The following is an 18,692-nucleotide window of genomic DNA, read 5'->3' as shown; positions in this document are numbered from 1 at the left end:
TCTTCAATTTTTTGGAAAAGTTTGGGAAGAATGGGTACTAACTCTTCTTTAAATGTTTGGTAGATTTCCCCTATGAAGCCATCTGGTCCTGGACTTTGGTTTGTTGGGAGTTTTTTGATTACTGATTCAATTTCATTGCTGGTAATTGGTCTGTTCAATTTTCTATTTCTTACTGATTCAGTTTTGGGAAGTTAAATGTTTCTAGGAATTTATCCACTTCTAGGTTGTCCAATTTGTTGCCATATAATTTTTCATAATATTCTCTTACAATCCTTTGTATTTCCACGCTGTCAGTTGTTATTTCTCCTCTTTCATTTCTGATTTTGTTTATTTGAGTACTCTTTCCCTCCCCCCCTTTTTTTGATGAGTCTGGCTAAAGGTTTATCAATTTTATTGATCTTCTCAAAGAACCACCTCCTGGTTTCATTGATCTGTTCTATTGTTTTTTCAGTTTCTATTTCATTTATTTCCGCTTTATTGTTTCCTTCCTTCTACTGGTTTGGGGTTTTGTTTGTTCTTTTTCTAGCTCCTTTAGGTTGTTTATTTGAGATTTTTCTTGTTTCTTGAGGTAGGCCTGTATTGCTATAAACTTCCATCTTAGAACAGCTTTTGCTACATCCCAATGATTTTGGACCATTGTGTTTTCATTTTCATTGGTCTCCATGTATTTTTTAATTTCCTCTTTGATTTCTTGGTTAATCCATTCGTTGTTTAGTAGCACGTTATTTAACCTCCATGTATTTTTGTTCTTTCCAGATTTTTTCCTTGTGGTTGATTTTTAGTTTAATAACATTGTGGTCAGGGGAGATGCATGGTATGACTTTGATCTTTATGAATTTGTTGAGACTTGTTTTGTGGCCTAATAGTGATCTATTCTGGAGAATGTTCCATGTGCACTTGAAAAGAATGTGTATTCTGCTGTTTTGGGATGGACTATTCTGAATATATCTGTTAGACTCAACTGGTCCTACGTGTTATTCAAAGCCAGTCTTTCCCTGTCAGTTTTCTGTTTGGATGATCTATTCATCAATGTAAGTGGGGTGCTAAGGTCCCTTACTATTATTGTATTACTATGGATTTCTTCCTTTATGCTTGTTATTAGCTTCCTTATGTATTTGGGTGCTTCCATGTTGGGTGCATAAATATTGACAATTGTTGTATCTTCTTGTTGGATCATTCCATTTATGATAATATAGTGTCCTTCTTTGTCTTTTTCTGTAAAACAGTCTTTGTTTTAAGGTCTATTTTCTCCAATATGTTACCCCAGCTTTCTTTTCACTTCCATGATAAATGCTTTTCCATCCCTTCACTTTTAATCTGCATGTGTCTTTAGACACATGAAATGAGTCTCTTATAGGCAGCATCTAGATGGGTCTTGCTTTTTTATCTATTTTATCTTTTTTAAATTTATTTTTTATCTATTTTTTATCTATTCTTTCACTCTATATCTTTTGATTCGAGCTTTAGTCCATTTACATTCAAAGTAATTATTGATAGGTATGTACATATTGCCATTTTGTTACTTGTTTTATGGTTGTTTTTATAGTTCTTCTCTGTTCCTTTTCTTCTGTTGTTTGCTTCTCTCATGGTTTGCTGATTTTCTTTAATGATATGCTTGGATTCCTTTCTCTTTATTTTTTGCATATCTATTACTGGTTTTTGATTTGTGGTTACCATTAGGTTTGTATATAGCATCTTATACATATAGCAGTCTATATTAAGTTTATGGTTGCTTAAGTTTGAGCCCATTCTTTACTCCTCTTCCCCTCACATTTTAGATATATGGTGTCATACTTCACATCCTTTCATTTTGTGAATCCCTTGACTGGTTTTTATAGATATACATAATTTTATTGCTTTTGTGTTTCTTACTTTTCTTACTCCCACTTACAATCTTTCCTTTCCACTCAGAGTCCTCTTTAACATTTCTTGTAGGGCTGGTTTATTGGTCATGAATCCCTTTAACTTTTGTTTGTCTTTACCTCTCCTTCTATTCTGAATGATAACCTTGCTGAATAGACTATTCTTGGCTGCAGGTTTTTTTTTCTTTCAGCACTTTGAATATATCATGCCGCCTGCTTCTGGTTTGCAAAGTTTCTGCTGAAAAATCTGCTGAAAGCTTTACAGAGGTTTCCTTGTATGTAGCTGTTTTCTCTTACAGCTTTTAAAATTCTTTCTTTATCACTACTTTGTGCCATCTTAATTACTATGTGTCTTGGTGGACCTCCTTGGGTCGATTTTGTTGGGGGCTCTCTGTGCCTCCTTGGCCTGATTTCTGTTTCCTTCCCCAGATTTGGAAAGTTTTCAGCTATTATTTCTTCCAATAAGATTTCTGCCCCCTTTTCTCTCTCTTCTCCTTCTGGGATCCTTATAATGTGAATATTATTACACTTGATAGTGTCATTGAGTTCCCTAAGTCTATTTTCATTTTGTATTTTTTTCTCACTCCTGTTCAACTTGATTGGTATCCAGTATTCTTTCCTTCAGTTTACTGATCCATTCTTCTGCTTCCTCTAGTCTACTATTTTTTCCCTCTCTGATTGGTTCTTTTTTATGTTTTCTGTCTCTTCGTTGAGGGTCTCACTGAGGTCCTGCAGTCTTTTCTCGAGTCCAGTGAGTATCTTTATGACCAATACTTTAAATTCTCTATCAGGCATATTACTTACCTCCATTTTGGTTGGCTCTCTTGCTGTGATTTTGTCCTGTTCTTTCATTTGAGATATATTCTTATGTCTCCTTGCTTTGTCTAACTCTCTGTGTCTCTTTCTGTGTATTAGGAAAGTCAGCTACACCTTCTGCTCTTGAAGGCGGTGGCCTTATAAAAAAGAGGTCCTGTAGTACCCTGCAGTGCAATGTCCCCTGTTCACCAGAACCTGCCACTTTGGGGGTATCTCTTATATGTGTTGCATATGCTGTGCTGTTGTGGCTGAGCTGCTTTTGCCTTCAGTCCAGTCATCTGCAATGGCTCTCTCTGCCTGTTGTGGTCAGGGTTTTGTCCCTATGTTGTTAGTGGGCCAGTCTGGGGCCCCCTTGGGCTTAAGTTGAGTCAGACCAGGCATTTGCCAGAGACACAGTAGCACTGAACTGTAGGAGAATGCAGGGGTGGGGTGCACAGTCCCAGTAAGGCCCACATGGGTGGGAGGGAACCTGCAGTTGCCAGGGACCAAGGCAGGCTGGATTGGAGGGGGCAGATTCACAGAAGCAAGCAGGGGCAGGATGCACGGTGTTAGCAAGGTTTGCGTAGGTCTGCTATGGGAGGGGACCTGGAACTGAGGCCTGGCTGGTGGGGACATGTCCGCAGGAGAACACAGCAGGCAGGACAGCAGTATTATCAAGTTAGGTAGTAAGTTAGGTAGCATTGGTTCCAGTAGGTGTCTTTATATCTAGGCTGGGGGGCAGGGGATGGAAATGCCACCTACCAGCTCCTTTGTTCCTGGAGAAGTCTCCCAACAATCCCTGCCCCTCCAGCACGCTTTGAGATTAGTAAACAAATCTCCCCCATGTATACCCCAGGCATTTTTCAAACTGCTGCTTCTATGCTGTATCTCCATGGGACTGTTTGTAGTACTGTCTCTTTAAAGGTAGGGACTCAGTTTTCTCTCACCCTTCTGTCTCTTCGACAAGCCAGCTGATTTTTAAAGTCCCAGGTTTTAAGCCCTGCTGATTGTAAGAACTTGCGAAATTCGAAATTCAGCCCCTCTAGTTTTCAAAGCCAAATGTTGTGGGGATTCATCTTCCCCATGAAGGCTCCCTGGTGTGAGAGTCTGTTTCTCGTCCCTCCTGCAACTGTGGCATCCCTCCCTGCAATGGATAGTTCCACAGTTCTGTTTAGCTCCCCAACACATCTTCACTCTTCCCACCCTCCTCAATATGGCTTCTTGTCTACATTTAACTGTGGAGAGTCTGTTCTGCCAGTCTCCAGATCGTTTTGTGGGTTTTGTACACTGATGTGTCTTGATGTTTTGATATATGTACACATTGTGAAATAACTGCCATCATCAAGCTAATTAACATATCTACCACCTCACATAGTTACCCCCTCTGTCTCACTGGATCTTAGAAAGAATGCCCCAGAAATTCCCTGAAAAAGGTCAATTGTGGACCTCACATACTCTCATCCAACCTCTCTCCACCATTTGTCCACTTCCTTGCATGAATTAGGAGCACCAGCTGGGGGCCAAGAACTGCTTGAACTTTCCAAATTTTCTCAGTTCACAGAACCAAAACTACAGCTTTGCAAAGATATGGCATTACTGAAAGGAATGTACAGCGATCTCTGTGTTAGGGGCTTTTAGAGGAAGCCGATACCAGAGATCCCTTGGCCCCTGAGGTGGCCGGCACTTTTGGCTTTATATCTGAACAGCCTCTTTCTCCGCAGGAGAGCAACCAGTGTTCCTGGGTGTGGGGACCCCACAGTAACAGCTGTCACACTATAACCTCTACCAACTACCCTCTCTAGGTATGCCAACCTTTTTCTTCCTTTGGGGTAGAAACCTTCAAAGGGAACCCGCAGTCACTTCTTCATGTTTATTTCTGGCACTTCTCCCTCAGATGTCTGGGTCTGTGTCTGAACCTAATCACTGACATCCTTTACAGTCTTTTCCCATGGCTCTGCATTGACTCAGTAAATCAGCTGATGGAAATCAGTGCCGGGATGGGGGCCTCTCAATGCCCAGTCTCTGGTTGTACTCTCTTAGAATATGCAACTGTAAGAGCTACTATGCATGGATTTTTATTTGGCAAAATATTTTAAACTTCATCTTTTTAATACATTAAAAAAATGGTGGGAGCCCTTAAACATTGGGTTGTAGGACACTCCTAATTATCAGCTTAAGAAAAACAAGAGATCAAGTAATAGTAAATAGTCTAAAAGTCACATAATACCTAGGCTTACTGAGAGAGAAGCAATAACCAGATGGATTGTGTAATGTGTGGAGGTCACTTCGATATGCTGTCGAGATCCCTCTTCAGTGAAGGACGTGTTGCCCCAGCTGCCTGGAGAATGCGTATATGTGTCTGCATTTTAAATATATCTACTAAGGTCACACCCTTCCCAGGGCAGCCCACATCCAATGACTAATAGATGCAGAGATATGAAGACCTGGCCATCACAGTTCATAGGGAGACATTTCTCAAGGACTGTTTTAGCTCTGGAGCTTTCCTTGGGTTCACTGAGGCCACCAGCAGCCTGTTACAGCTCATCTCTCTGCCCATGCCTGCTTGCTTCTACAGGTGTTAGTCCCAAGGGCACTTCTTAATAAATAGCCTACACAATAAATTTCATCTCAGAACTTGCTTCCTAAGGAACTCAACTGGCAAAACAATGCTTTGTCTACTTAGGTAAGATTCTAGTTATTGGCTAGCTTCATAGTCACTCTGTGTGGAACCCTGCTGTAAGTGATATTACTGTTGCCCCTCTCGTTTAGTAGATTCAGTCTCCAAATTATTAATCACCTCTGAGGAAATCAGTTTGGCAGACTAGGTATAATGGCACTGAATGCTGCAGTGAATTTTCATGTCTGTCCATCCAGCCAGCCATCTAGCTAGTTAATTAAAAAGCAGGCCTTGTCAACTATTAATGTTCACCAAATATTCCACTTTCTCCCTACGTTTGCAGGCCCCTTGCAGATAGGCAGTCAGGTGACTAGTTCTGGCCAGTGAGCTATGAGGGGAGGAGTCACCCCTGGGCTGAGGTAGTGAGAAGTCCAGTATGATTCTCCTGTCTCTCTTCCTCTACTAGGGGTGCTGGGGAGGTGCATGTTGCAGACAAGATGGATACAAGATGCTGAAGCTCTGACCACCTAGATTCCTGGGAGACTGAGAAACAGACTTTTGTTGTGTTAGGACATCGAGATTGGGGGTTGTTTCTTACTTCACTCCTTATAACCAGCCTATCCTGACTAATACACTTTATAAAATATATTCACTATAAATAACATTTACACTAAACTATTTAAGTAGATGTGTATTAAATGCATATACATCCCCTAAAATATGTGTTATGTATAAATAATGTAGGATACTATATTACATATGAATTATAAAATAGATCAAATAGGCATATTGTATATACATCTACTAAATGTGTTAAATACATACAATATACACCCCATGCCCTAGCCATGATGGCTATTAGCAGTTGATTCATATGCTTCAAGGTTTTTTCTAAATAAAGTAAGATGTTGAAAGATTAAACATCTAGGTTGCTTATGGCAATTTTGTCACCAGTGTTAAGCTTTACCCTTATTAACTAACTCCAGATTCCCAAAATGGAGTTTAAAGTCCTTTCTACAAGTTTGTCTTCAACATTTTGTTCAAAGTAAAAGCTGTCTTGGGCTACTTACCTCCCCTTCCTCTCTCCCAAATGGTGGTTTCTTCTTGGATGAGTAGCTAATCCCTGGGAGGGCAGGAGCCTTGAAACTCCCTGCCTCTTGACAGCTGCTTCCTTTTGCCACAAGGTTGAAGTTAGACAAGAAAGAAAATCCCAGGGCCTTGTGTCCCAGAGTACAGCTCAAGCCCGAGGAGGTGCTTTTCCAATGTACTCTTCTTAGTTTCCCTACCTCCCACCATCTGGTTAACCTTTTAGCTTGACTACTGTAGCAGATGTTAGCAGGCTCTACACTTATCCCCTTTTTCCACTCCGAAGATCCCTGTGGACACTCCCTGTGCTTGCTAATGGTTTTCTGCATCTCTGTGCTTTCTGGAGGAGGAAGCATGCTGAAAATGCCTGCAAATTAGCAACCCACAATCCATGGGTCTTTAGCTAATGAGGGATGAGAGTAAATACATGCTCTGGCTTTCTGGCCCCTCTGCAGGGCAGTTCTGAGGTATGCTGTATTCAGTGTCTCAGGGGCTCCAGCTGGATTGAGCCCCAGATGCCCAAAGTGATAGCCTGCTCACTGACACACCCTTTATCGGCTTTCCTCCTCTCCTTGTGTCACGTCCTCAGTCTCTCACACTGCTTCCTGGGCTCACCTCTCAACTACTTGTCTTCAAATCGTGGTCTCAGGCCCCATCTGGGGAACGATTCCAAATGAAGGAAACTTGATTGTCTACAATGTAGCAGAAAACTTAGATCTCTGAAGGCCAGAGCTCCCAGATTGTGCCTAGACTAGGGTTACTCCCTTACCCTGAGACGTCAAGACCTGGAAGTATGTCAAAAATACTGAAATCTGTGAATGATTTTGTTTATATGTTCTTTATAAGTTAGTGTAAATTTAAGTTTACCCTGTGAATAGCTGGTCTCTCCCCTGGAGACAAGGCGTGGAGTTACAGGCAGCTCACTAGGATTTAGTCCTACAGGGTCACCTATCATCTATGTTTCAGTGAAGAAATTTTTAGGCAGGTTTTCAGGAAAAAAATTTTTTTTCCCTTGAAAGGCCTGTATTCAGTCATTCAACAAGTATTCATTAAGTGCTTGTCAAGTGCCAGGATGTCACATTAAAGACACTGGATATGGATTTGAAGGTATTAAGATGTTTTATGGGTAGTTGATAATTATGATACTTGAATTTAGAAACCTAGTGAGATTTTATATAGTTAATTATGTTCTTTAAAGAGACTGACAAAGAAATAGTGGCTGTATTGGTCAAGCAGATACTGTAAGTTGGCTCACTTAACACCAATTCCAATGTTGGTGGTGTCTCAGGCAGAATTTTCCCATGGGATGATTGTATATTTTTATTGGCTACACTGTCCTGACTGCATGATTTCTGGCTGAGTTATAGTCGACTACTTTCTGGGTAAACTAGCTAGAATGAAACTGTTGTCTATAACTGAGAATCTGGAATGAGAGAATTGTAAAGAGCAGGTTAGTATAAGGTTGCTAAAGATAAACACACTGGTTTGGGTGAGAGGTATTTGGGTGAACCTGTGGGAGAGGGCACAGAATGTGTGGATTTTTGTGTCTCACATTAATGCCCACCACATAGCATCTACTACAGGTGCCTAAGATGACCTGTCCTGTGGATGTCACCAGCTTCCTCATCCACTCTAGCACCTATGAACAGAGTGGTCACGGTGGCAACAATGGAGGCTCTACTTGGGCCCAACAACAGGGATTCCCTTTCACCATGGCTGATCTAACTACTGCCACTGCTGAATGCCCAGCCTTCCACCCACAAAGAGCAATGCCAAGCCCTTGAAATGGACCATTGCTTGGGGATATCAGTCAGCCAACAGCATGTTGTCAGACTTCAAGATTTTTGCCAATCTTGTAGGTGAGAAATGCTCTCTCTGTATAGTTTTAATTTACATTTTTCTCACTGTGAGTGAGGTTGAATATCTTTTCCTATCTTTGAGAGCCTTTTTCATTTCTTCTTCTCCAAGTTATCTGTGTATCTCTCTTACCATTTTTTTCTATTGGATTTTTGCTCTTTTCTTCTCAATTTTAAGAGGCTTGTTATATATTAAAGATGTTTACCCTGTGATTATGATATAAGTTGCAGATGTTTTTTCCAATGTGTTGCTTGTCTTTTCACTTTTCTTATGATGTTTTCTACCATGCAAAACTTTTTAATTTTTATTTGACCAAATTTGTCTTTTTTTTTTATTGCTTCTGTAATTTGAATGATAGGAAAGTTTTACCACTCCCAGGCTTTAAGAGAATTCACCCATATTTCCTCTTATTGCTTTTAGTATCATTTTTTACATTGAGAATTCTGCTGTATCTGAAATTTATTCAGTGTAAGGAATAAATTGAATTTTATCTTACCATATGGCTATCCAGTTGTTCCAATGCCATTTATTAAAAAGTGCTTCTTTTCCCATGATTGAGATAGCCTTTATCATATACTCTATCTCCCTGTGCATGTGGGTTTATTTCTGACTTCTTTGTATTCTGTTCCATTGGCCAATTCATGTACTGATATCATACCGTTTTAAAGTCTTTTTTGGGGGGGGGGAGAGAGAATGAGCTGCACACAAGCAGGGGGAGGGATAAAAGGAAAGAGAGAGAGAGATCTCCACCCTGAGATTATGACCTGAGCCAAGATCAAGAGTCGGAGGCTTAACTGGCTGAGCCATCCAGGCGCCCCGATATCATACTGTTTTAATTACGAAAGCTTTATGATACGTTTTCATATTTGTTAGAGCTAGCTCTCCCTGTTGCTTTTATCTTTTAGGGGATATCTATTCTGGCTTATTTATTCTTAGAAGCAAACTTTATAATCAACATTTCTGGCTCCAGGAAAAAAGACTGATGAAATTCTATTGAGATTGTGTTAAGTTTATAGATTAGCTTACAAAGAATATCTTTATCCTGTTAAGTTTTCTTATCAAAGAACATGGGATGTCTTTCTACTTATTCAGATCTATTAGGAATGTTTCATAGTTTCTTCATAAATATTTTTCACTCTTCTCATTATGCATATGCCTAGGCACTTTTTTTTCTTTTATTTTGCTCTTGTAAATGGTGTCTTCTCTTCCATTTTTTCTTCTAGCTGGTTATTGATCATATGTGTATATGAAGGCCTTTGGTTTCTGCATGTTAATTTAATATCCTGCTATTTAAATGCATTTTCTTCTTGCTTGTGATAGGTTTTTTTTGCTGACACTTTCGGGTTTTTCAGATAGATAAAAATATCAGCGGCAAAAAAAAGATAAGTTTTCCTCTTCCTTTCCCATTATTATGCCTCTACTTGATTTTTCCTGTCCAACTGCAAGTTGGCTAATACCTCCAATACAATGTTTGAAAGTAGTGGAGAGAGTGGGCCTCCTTGTCTTAGTTCTCACTTTAACACGAAAGCCTCTATTATTTCCTTGTTCAGTAAGATGCTGGCCTTTGGAATTATGTATATATATTTTATCATCATAAAGAAACATCCATCAAGTCCTATTTTGTTGATCATTCTTAACATACCTGTCAACTTGTAAATTGATAAGTAGAGAAAAAAACGAGTAACATTATTTATCTAAAATACAGAATCTGTGAATGTTGAATGTGACACATAATCACAGTGGCATCACAGGCAAGCATTCAAGAATATCTGTCCTGAGAAGTTTATAATCCGAGGAGAGGGGCACTGAATGAGCCAATCACAGACTCATTCAAAGACTCTAAGATGTGGGGTAGGGGCAATATAGTATAGCGGGTCTCTGAATGAAAAGACCCAGGTTTGACTCTTAACTTTGCAACTTACTTTGTGATCTTGGACAACTTACTCAGCCATTCAGTGCCTCCATTCCCTTTTATGTAAGTGGGCATAACGGCAGTAGCTACATTAAGGATCGTTGTGTTTAGTGAGGTAATTGCCCCAGAAGATTTAGTTCGGGACTTGGCACATAATAAATGTTCACTAAATGGTAGCTATTATCATTAGATGCCAAAATAAGTAGTAAAGATAATAGATGCTATGAGGGGTCTCTGGAGGAGGGTGTACTTAAGCTGTTTTTTTGAAAGCTGTGTAGGGTTTGAATAGACAGAAGGTAGAGGAAGAAAGAGACTTGCCAGGTAGGAGGGAAAATATCTTTAAAATTTAAAAGGTCATGCCAAAATAGAAGTTGATTTTAATTTGTATTTTTAAAGAGGTCCAACTGCCTTTTTTGGCCCACTGCCTTTTAAAAGCATCGTTATTTAAAATTTGATCTGCTTTCCTCATTACATTTTGCAGAATACTTGAATATGAATAACATGTTTTATTATGCATATGAGAGAAAAACATTTTGAGTCAAATCCCATGCTCTCTATCTTTGAGGCCTCCACTAGTTTCTCCATCCTTTATAGTTGTTTTTTTGGTCTAGTTGCTGTTTTGCATTTTAATGTGACCCTGCCTTTTATTTATTTGCACCTATTACCGGAATGCTTTTCTAAACTAAATATTTTGCAGTGTTTGCTATTCAGCATTTGATGAATGTTTATTACTGTAATTCATTGTTCAGAAAAATGTACCATATCCCAATCAGTCATTACACTCCATTATCCATGGGGTCCAAACCATTTCACAGTCATTAAATGAATATGTTTTTTGGAAATTATATCAGTGGGAAGAAAGGGAAAGGGCAACCGAAGGTGGTGAGAGGTAAGGTGGGCAGTGGTAAGGCTTATGCGGAACACTCCTTTCCCTGCAAGGAAACACATAAAAGTCTCAGACTTTCCCTTTCTCTACCTCCCCTTTCTGCACCCCTTTCCTTTAGTAAATGTAGTAGAAACTTGCATCAGTCTGTCTTCCAGACTAGCATGGGGAGTGTGGAGAGTGCCTGAACAAATATCTATGGGACAATTGATTGTCTTAGGTTACGTTGTCTAAGAAGACTTCTAAATCAAGAATTTGAGTGCCAGTTGTTTATTTGGGAAGTGAACCTAGTAAATGCCAGTGGGGGAATGGGGAAATGAGGCAGGAAGGGAAAGGAAGCCAATAAAGGGTGTGTCATTGTTGAGAGCCATAAAGAGCCACTTGTTCATTTAACACATTAGAAATAATAAATGCTTACTGAAGAAATTCCAGAAAAGATATATATGTATAAAGATTATATACATATATAATATTATATGATATAAGTTTTTATTTATTTAAGTAATCTCTACACCCAATGTGAGGCTCAAACTCAATAGCCCTGAGATCAAGAGTCACATGCTCTACCGACTGAGCCAGCCAGGCACCCCAGATTATATGATATAAATGTCAAGAACTGTAGAGGTTCTGAGGTTTTATCCTACTTGTAAGCTAACAAGTTAGCGTGCCACAGATTCATAAAAGTTGAAGATTCTTGGGTTAGAGGGAAAGGGATGTGTCACTCGTGGCCCAGCAGGCAGCCCCTATGTCTCATAGGTTGGTGGAGAATGGCCGAGGTAGATGTCACACATGCAGAATTTCTTAGTGACTGGGGCTGCTCCTGGGGGCATTAACTTGGTGGCACTTCTGGTCCATTGATTGTTCCACCACACCCAGTTGCCAGAGCCAGTCCTGACCAGAATGTAGAGTTGGCTTTAGTTGGCAACCTCCTCTTCTCCAGTCTTTCCCCAAGGCGATTCTGTCTCCATCTTCCCCAGGAGAAGATGGGTCCACATTTTCATGTGTGTTGATCTCTTCTTTTATTCCCAATGCCGTCCACTTTTGTGAACTCTCCATTTGTAAGGGAGGAAATGGCTGGGAGCAATCATGTTAGCATTAGAACTGGGATGAATATCCTAAAACTAAAGATATAAACACCCTATCTGGGGAGACTTCAGATATCAGATGGCAAATGGAGGAAGCTATGGGATCGAGGGAAAATGCCCACTTCATTAAGGCTGAGATTTCCTAGATGATCCTCAGGTTGCCTGGGAAGGTCAGCATCCTGCTCTGAGTGCAGCCCCCCAGGTCTTGGGAAGAAGAGCTTATTAACATCCCAGGAGCCTCTTACCATTTCCTCTGATGCAGCCCCATACTAAGTCACTTTGATTTTTTGGTAACACCCACAAGGGACCAATAATCTTCCTACATTTACATTTTATCCATTTTCCTCTTCCTCCTCTCCCTAAATGATAGATAACTGGACTGAAAACAAAATTCACTTGTTTCAGATAGATGGGTCACAGCATGAACAAAGAACAGAGACTCCATTCTTCCTTCATCCTGGAACATTCTAATGAGATTCCTGTCCCCATTTCCCACAACTCCTATCCAGCTACCTCAGAGGATTTACAGTTCAATGTAGGTTATAGAGTTGTGATCAGTTAGCAATACCCTCCAGGCCAGGCAGCAGCATGGGGTGGGAGGGACCTCAGGTGCTAAGAAGTGAAAAGATCCCCCTGGGGCTTTATTCCATGTGTCTAAAATGAACACTGTGGTACACACTCCTGAACTCAGTGTCTTTCCGCCCTTGCTGAGATCTATCAGAATGCCATTCACTCCATTGTTCTTTTCTCCAGGCTCCCTCTGGGCAAAATAAATGAATGAATGAATGAATGTGTGTGTGTGTGTGTGTGTGTGTGTGTGTGTATACACACATACATATCTATATATATTCCATTTTCCAATGCCTTTTCATATCCATGAGATAATTATTTATGGTACTTAGCACCTAGCTATCATTACTATTGTTAATGTACCCTGTGACTGTTCAGAAAAAATCTGATGGTTTCAAAAATATGTCCTCATCCGGGGCAGCTGGGTGGCTTAGTCAGTTAAGTGGTCAACTCTGGATTTCGGCTCAGGTCATGATCTCAGAGTCGTGGAATAGAGCCCTTTGTTGGGCTCTGCATTCAGCATGGAGTCTGCTTATCCCTCTCCCTCTGCTCCTCCCCTAGCTCTCCCTCTTAGTCTCACTCTCTCGCTCTCTCACTCTCTATCTCTAAAATAAATAAATAAATAAAATATTAAAATATATGTCCTCCTCTTGACATTTATCTTTCTCTGACTTACATTAGTTATCTGTAGACATTTCTAATCATGTCTTCTAGACTGTCAGAGGTCAAGTCTTATGCATCTTTATATCCTAGGCAGTACTCTGCTCTAAACTTATCATTGAGTATTCTGCTCAATTAACATTCATTTAGTTGAATTCACATCTTTCTTCCTTCCTTTCTTTCTTTCTTTCTTGAGAGAGAGGTGGGGGAGGGGCAGAGGGAGAGGGAAAGAGAGCCTCTTAAGCATGCTTCATGCCCAGCACGGAGCCCAACATGGGGCTCCACCTCACAACCCTAAGATCATGACCTGAGCTGAAATCAAGAGTTGGATGCTTAACCAGCTGAGCCACCCAGGCCCCCCAAATTCATATTTTTCAAATGAGGTTTTAGAGAGGTTAAAAGAGTGTCCCAACGCTAGTATATTACTTAGTTTCTGGTCAAGAACACATAAAGTACTTTAGGTATTTCAAGCAGAAAGGGCTTTAATGCAGGGGATTGGTTACAAAGGAGTTAGAAGGTTTAAAAGAGTTAAAAGGTTTGGTATGACTCAGAGACAAGGAAACTGCTACTATTCCAGGAAGATAGGGCATTGGCCAGAATCAGGAAGCTGCTACCACCTGAGGACTGGAACTCATAAGCCCATACTTACTATTAACATTACCTGAACCACTGCTGCCACGGCTACTCCATGAACAGAATTTCTTCTACCTTCTTACTGCCTTCTAATCTGACTTGACTGCCTCCTGTTGTTAGAACCTAACCAGAACCCACTGGCAAAGGAGTCTGGGAAATGTGGTTTGTACACTGCCAGCCCCAGTGGTAACAGGGAAGGTGAGTGTGGAGCTGAAGTTCAACAGACAACATCTGGGATAGATGATTGGGCCAGTGCTGATTTCCCTGAATCCTCTGCAGTGGGAGAAGTCTGCAAAAGAGAAATTAAGTCCCATACCAGAACTTTGCAGCAGTCCCACCTTTGAGTCTGAGGAAGGAAGTGTCTGGCAGTTGTCAGCCCTGTGACTCCCTTGGAATAGCAGAGCCATATTCAGGGGCAGGATTCCCTCATCCAAACAACAGTCAGTGGTGCCTCCCTTACATGAGAGCCTACAACTCTGTGGTGAGTCATTATCTCTTTCCTCAGAAGTTCATCACTTCAATTAAGAGGCAGAAACAAAAATGACAGATGGGAACCAAGCAGGTACAGCAACCCCAACCTGTTGAGAGTTCAGACCACTTAGGAATTTGAACCAAGTGGTTGTCTACCTTGCTTCCTTTCTATCATCTTGGAGACTGAGAAGGTTGGCGTTTTATTGAGCTGTGGAAAAAGCCAAATCTGACACCACACAGATTTATTGACTAGAATTACCGCATCTAGCTGTCTTCAGATAATGGTTAGTGCTTCCCTTGACACTCTATGGCCATGGCTTTGTGGAGCCAATTCTTCCTTGCTAAGGCTGGGGCAGGCAAAACAACCAGGTATGGTTGCCCTGGCATTGCAAGCAGAGGTGGATTTCCCTTTCTGTCCCTTCTGCCGCCCTACCTCACAACCAGAAATGTCCCATTCTGGCTTGTCATGAGAGAAGAAGGATGCATAAATTTGTTTGGCAGTGTCTTTAGTCTCTGAAATTAATTTTTGTGTCTGGTGTAAGATAGGACTTTGATTTATTTTTTCTTTTTACACACAGGTATCCAATTGTCTCAGACCATTTATTGAAAAGTGCACCCTTTCTTACGAATCTGGAATTCCATCTCTGCTGTATATCATGTGCATGATTGTGTAGACCTATTTGTAGGTTTTCTACTCTGTTCCACTGGTCTCTTTGTGATATAATACCATCCTGCCTTAGTTATTGTACCTTTGTATTGACTTTTTATCTGGTAAGGCAATACTCATTGCCTTGTTATTCAGGAGTAATTTAGATATTCTTGTCCATTGGCAATTTTCATAAATTTTGGGATCAGATTCTCAGGTTCCACAAAAATACATCTTGGGGTTTTGATTGGGTTTGCATCAAATCTATAGTTCATTCAAATGAGAGATGACATCTTTATATTAGTCTTCTAATCCATGAGCACGGTATATTTCTCAATTCATTTAGATCTTTATATCACCTAATAAAATTTTATGATTTTTTTCTATACAAAATCAAAACATTCTATTTTCTTTAATGTTCCTTGAGATTGAGGGGTACTTGTAGTTCACCTTTACATTAAAGGTGGGACCTCCATGTTATTTAACTCCTGAAGGCACCGTTCATGTTTTCAGTGAACAAGCTGTAGACTACAGTGCGAACGAAGGTGCTCCATGTGGTTGGGAACATGGTGGTCCTGCCTAGGGTCCCAGCCTTACAGAAGAAGAGTTTCCTATGAAACTTTCCACTTTGGGTGTACCCTGAGCCTAGTCTCCTGTTCCCTGCACTCCTTGAGACAAGGAGTTCAAAGAATTGAGTAATGTTACTATAACAAAACTCTTTCTATTACTACTAATGTACTTATATTAATAAATTTTCTCAATATTTGCATCTATAAGGTGAAAAATAGGAATGTAATTGATTTTGAACTTGTCTCATTTTAGCAATAAGTACTAGTCATCCATGGATACATGGACTATTAAAAAAAAGTCCATCCAGGGGCACCTGGCTGGCTCAGTCAGAGCATGCAACTCTTGATCTTGGGGTCATAAGTTTGAACCCCATGTTGGCTGTAGAGATTACTTAAAAAAAAAAAAGAGGAAGAAAAGTCCATCCAGTTTAATAGGTGATATGTTCTAAGTAAAAGTTTAAGAATTAATTTTAAAAATCAATGATAAATTTATGTTGTTTTCATCAATTGAGTACTATTTATTATAATGATAACAATCTAGAAGAACACTTATATAACACTTAGAGGTTTTTGGTCACAGAAAACTGAACATTTATTTCAATTTTAAATATATCTATATATGTATACATATGTACACATATTTTGCCAGTTTTACTGAAGTATATGTATACACATATATTTTTGTTTCGGGGAAGTATGATAGGATGATTAATAAAAGATTTTTCAAACTTAAAAATACATTGGTATATTTTTTGTGGGGGGGGAGTGAAATGGAATTATGACTTCTAAGAGAGAAAGAAACTGCAATATATCCAGCTGTTAAAAAACTTGTTTAAGTTGTTTTAGAGATGGGCAATGGTGGATATTAAAGAACTAAAGAATTTAGAGTCCATCGGATACATTGAAAAAGTGTTGTACATATTATTTTTAATGTCAATTTTAATAATATATTGGAAATTATATCCTGTGATGGAAATTGCTTGCTTTCCACCAAAATCCATTCTCTTTATTTTTGTAGCTGAGATATGGATACCCAACTAGGGACTAAATTTCCTAATCTACCTTTAAACTAGATGTGACTAGATAAGACTGAGCTCTCATCAGTGGAATTTGAGCAGAAGTAATGAGTAGAAGTGTATTGCTTAAAACATAATTCCTGGCCCTGAATGACCCTTCCTTCTTCTGTCCCACTGGCAGGAATGGAAATGACTTACAGTGACCTTGGAAGTCTCATATTGAAGATGGCAGATCTGTCATCAGCCTGGGTCCCTGTCTGATTATATAGAGACCTAGAACCATCAGCTCAGAATGTGACATGAAAGAAATAAACTTCTTTGTTGTTTAAGCCTCTGAATTTTAAGAGACCTCTTTGTTACAACAGCTAGACCTTCCTTAACTAATACAGGAATTGATACCATGAAAGTGGAGCACTACTATGACAAAAAGCCTAAATTTTTCAGCATTTGTCTAATGCCTAGATAGCAAATGATGAAGAAATAAATAGTGCTAGTTAGAAGGCTGGAGTCCTCCAGACAACTGGTACGTTTGTTATGTATGTTAACTTGGAAGGCAGACCACATGCCCACCAAGCCAGTAGATCTAGGGCAAGAGCCAGAATGCTAATGTGTAATGGTTTCTTCTTACCACCTTAGGAAGGTATTACAAGGAAAAGATGAGTTCAGGTAAGAAATAACCAGTTCGTAAGCAGAGGTGGAAGAGAGAAGAATGGAGAGAATCTCTATATTAAAAGCCTCAAAAGCCTCACAAGTTTGGAAAATCCAACTGCTTCTGGACCCAAGAAATAAGTCTCATTCTCAAAGTTTACTTAAAGACTCATTAAAACCTTTATGTCAAACATTAAGACAAGCAATGGATTCATTATGGAGGGAAGAATCAAATTATGGTTATCACCCATCCTCCCATCAAATTTATTGTTTCAGATGGCAACAAGTTAGCTGACATTAAGAGATGAGAGCATGAAGACAATCAGGAAGTAAAGAGTAAAGCAGACCTAAGAATTATGTCCAGGAAATTACTTTGGTTGTAGATACTGGCATGTGAAGTGACTGGAAGCAAACTAAACAGACAGCTACTTTCATATTTTATCAATTCTTTTATTTTCTTTCAGTTTTATTGATATATAAGTGACATATTACACCACGTGAGTTTAAGTGTACGCATAATGACTTGACATACATGTTGTGAAATTATCACCACAGTAAGTTTAGTTAACATCCATCATCTCATATAGATTTAAAAAATAAATAAATAAATAAAAAATAAAAAAAAAAGAAGAAAAAGAAAGGTTTTTCCTTATGATGAGAACTTTTAGGATTTCCTCTCTTAGCAATTTTCAAATATACCATACGGCAGTGGTAACTATAGTCATCATGTCGTACATTACATCCCTACTACTTATTTATCTTATAACTAGAAGTTTGTACCTTTTGACTACCTTCAATTCCCCCACCCCTTACCCCCTTCCCCTGGTACCACAAATCTGATCTCTTTTTTTATGAGTTTGATTTTTTCTGGTTTTGTTTTGTTTTTTTAGATTCCACATATCAGTGAAATCATGCAGTATTTATCTTTCTGTGACTTATTAGCATAATGCACTCAAGATCCATCCATGTGTCAAAAGGGCAGGATTTCCCCTTTTTTGTGGCTGATTAATATTCCATCATGTGTGTGTATATGTGTGTACACCACATCTTCTTTATCCATTCATCTATTGATGGACACTTACTTAGGTTGTTTCCATGTTGTGGCTATTGTAAATAATGCTGGTATGAACGTGGGGGTACAGATATCTCTTTGATTCATCAATTCTAAGACATGCTTTTTTTACATTTTAACATCCTAGAAATTAGGAGTGACTTACAATCCCTGTTTGTCAAGCATCTGTCCTTATGTATTTGTAATTCTCAAAATATGCAGGAATTTGGCCATAGTACTTCACATTGCTATCACTTTAGTTATCACACAGTTGATACTACATGTGAAATTAAGTTGCCATTTTAAATGTTTTCAAAAATATTATGCCGTT

General features: G+C 39.3%; 1 long non-coding RNA gene across 3 annotated transcripts in view; it reads left to right on the top strand.

The window, feature by feature from the left end:
• The window catches only part of LOC123797258 (uncharacterized), an 80,182-nt gene extending 62,304 nt beyond the window's left edge, over positions 1-17,878 (top strand). Inside the window, exon 4 of one of the 3 annotated variants that reach the window (XR_015723397.1) lies at positions 16,844-17,878. This is a non-coding gene — a long non-coding RNA (uncharacterized LOC123797258). Of the gene's footprint in view, positions 1-4,378; positions 4,966-15,009; positions 16,329-16,843 lie in introns of those variants that run through there. The other 2 variants (XR_015723398.1, XR_015723399.1) reach the window with 2 other exon arrangements.
• Positions 17,879-18,692: the final 814 nt, after the last annotated feature.

The sequence above is a fragment of the Ursus americanus genome, chromosome X, assembly GCF_024610735.1.
Source record: "Ursus americanus isolate L20-20 chromosome X, mUrsAme1.1.p, whole genome shotgun sequence".
NCBI lineage: Eukaryota > Metazoa > Chordata > Mammalia > Carnivora > Ursidae > Ursus > Ursus americanus.
This window is presented reverse-complemented; position numbering and strand designations above follow the sequence as displayed.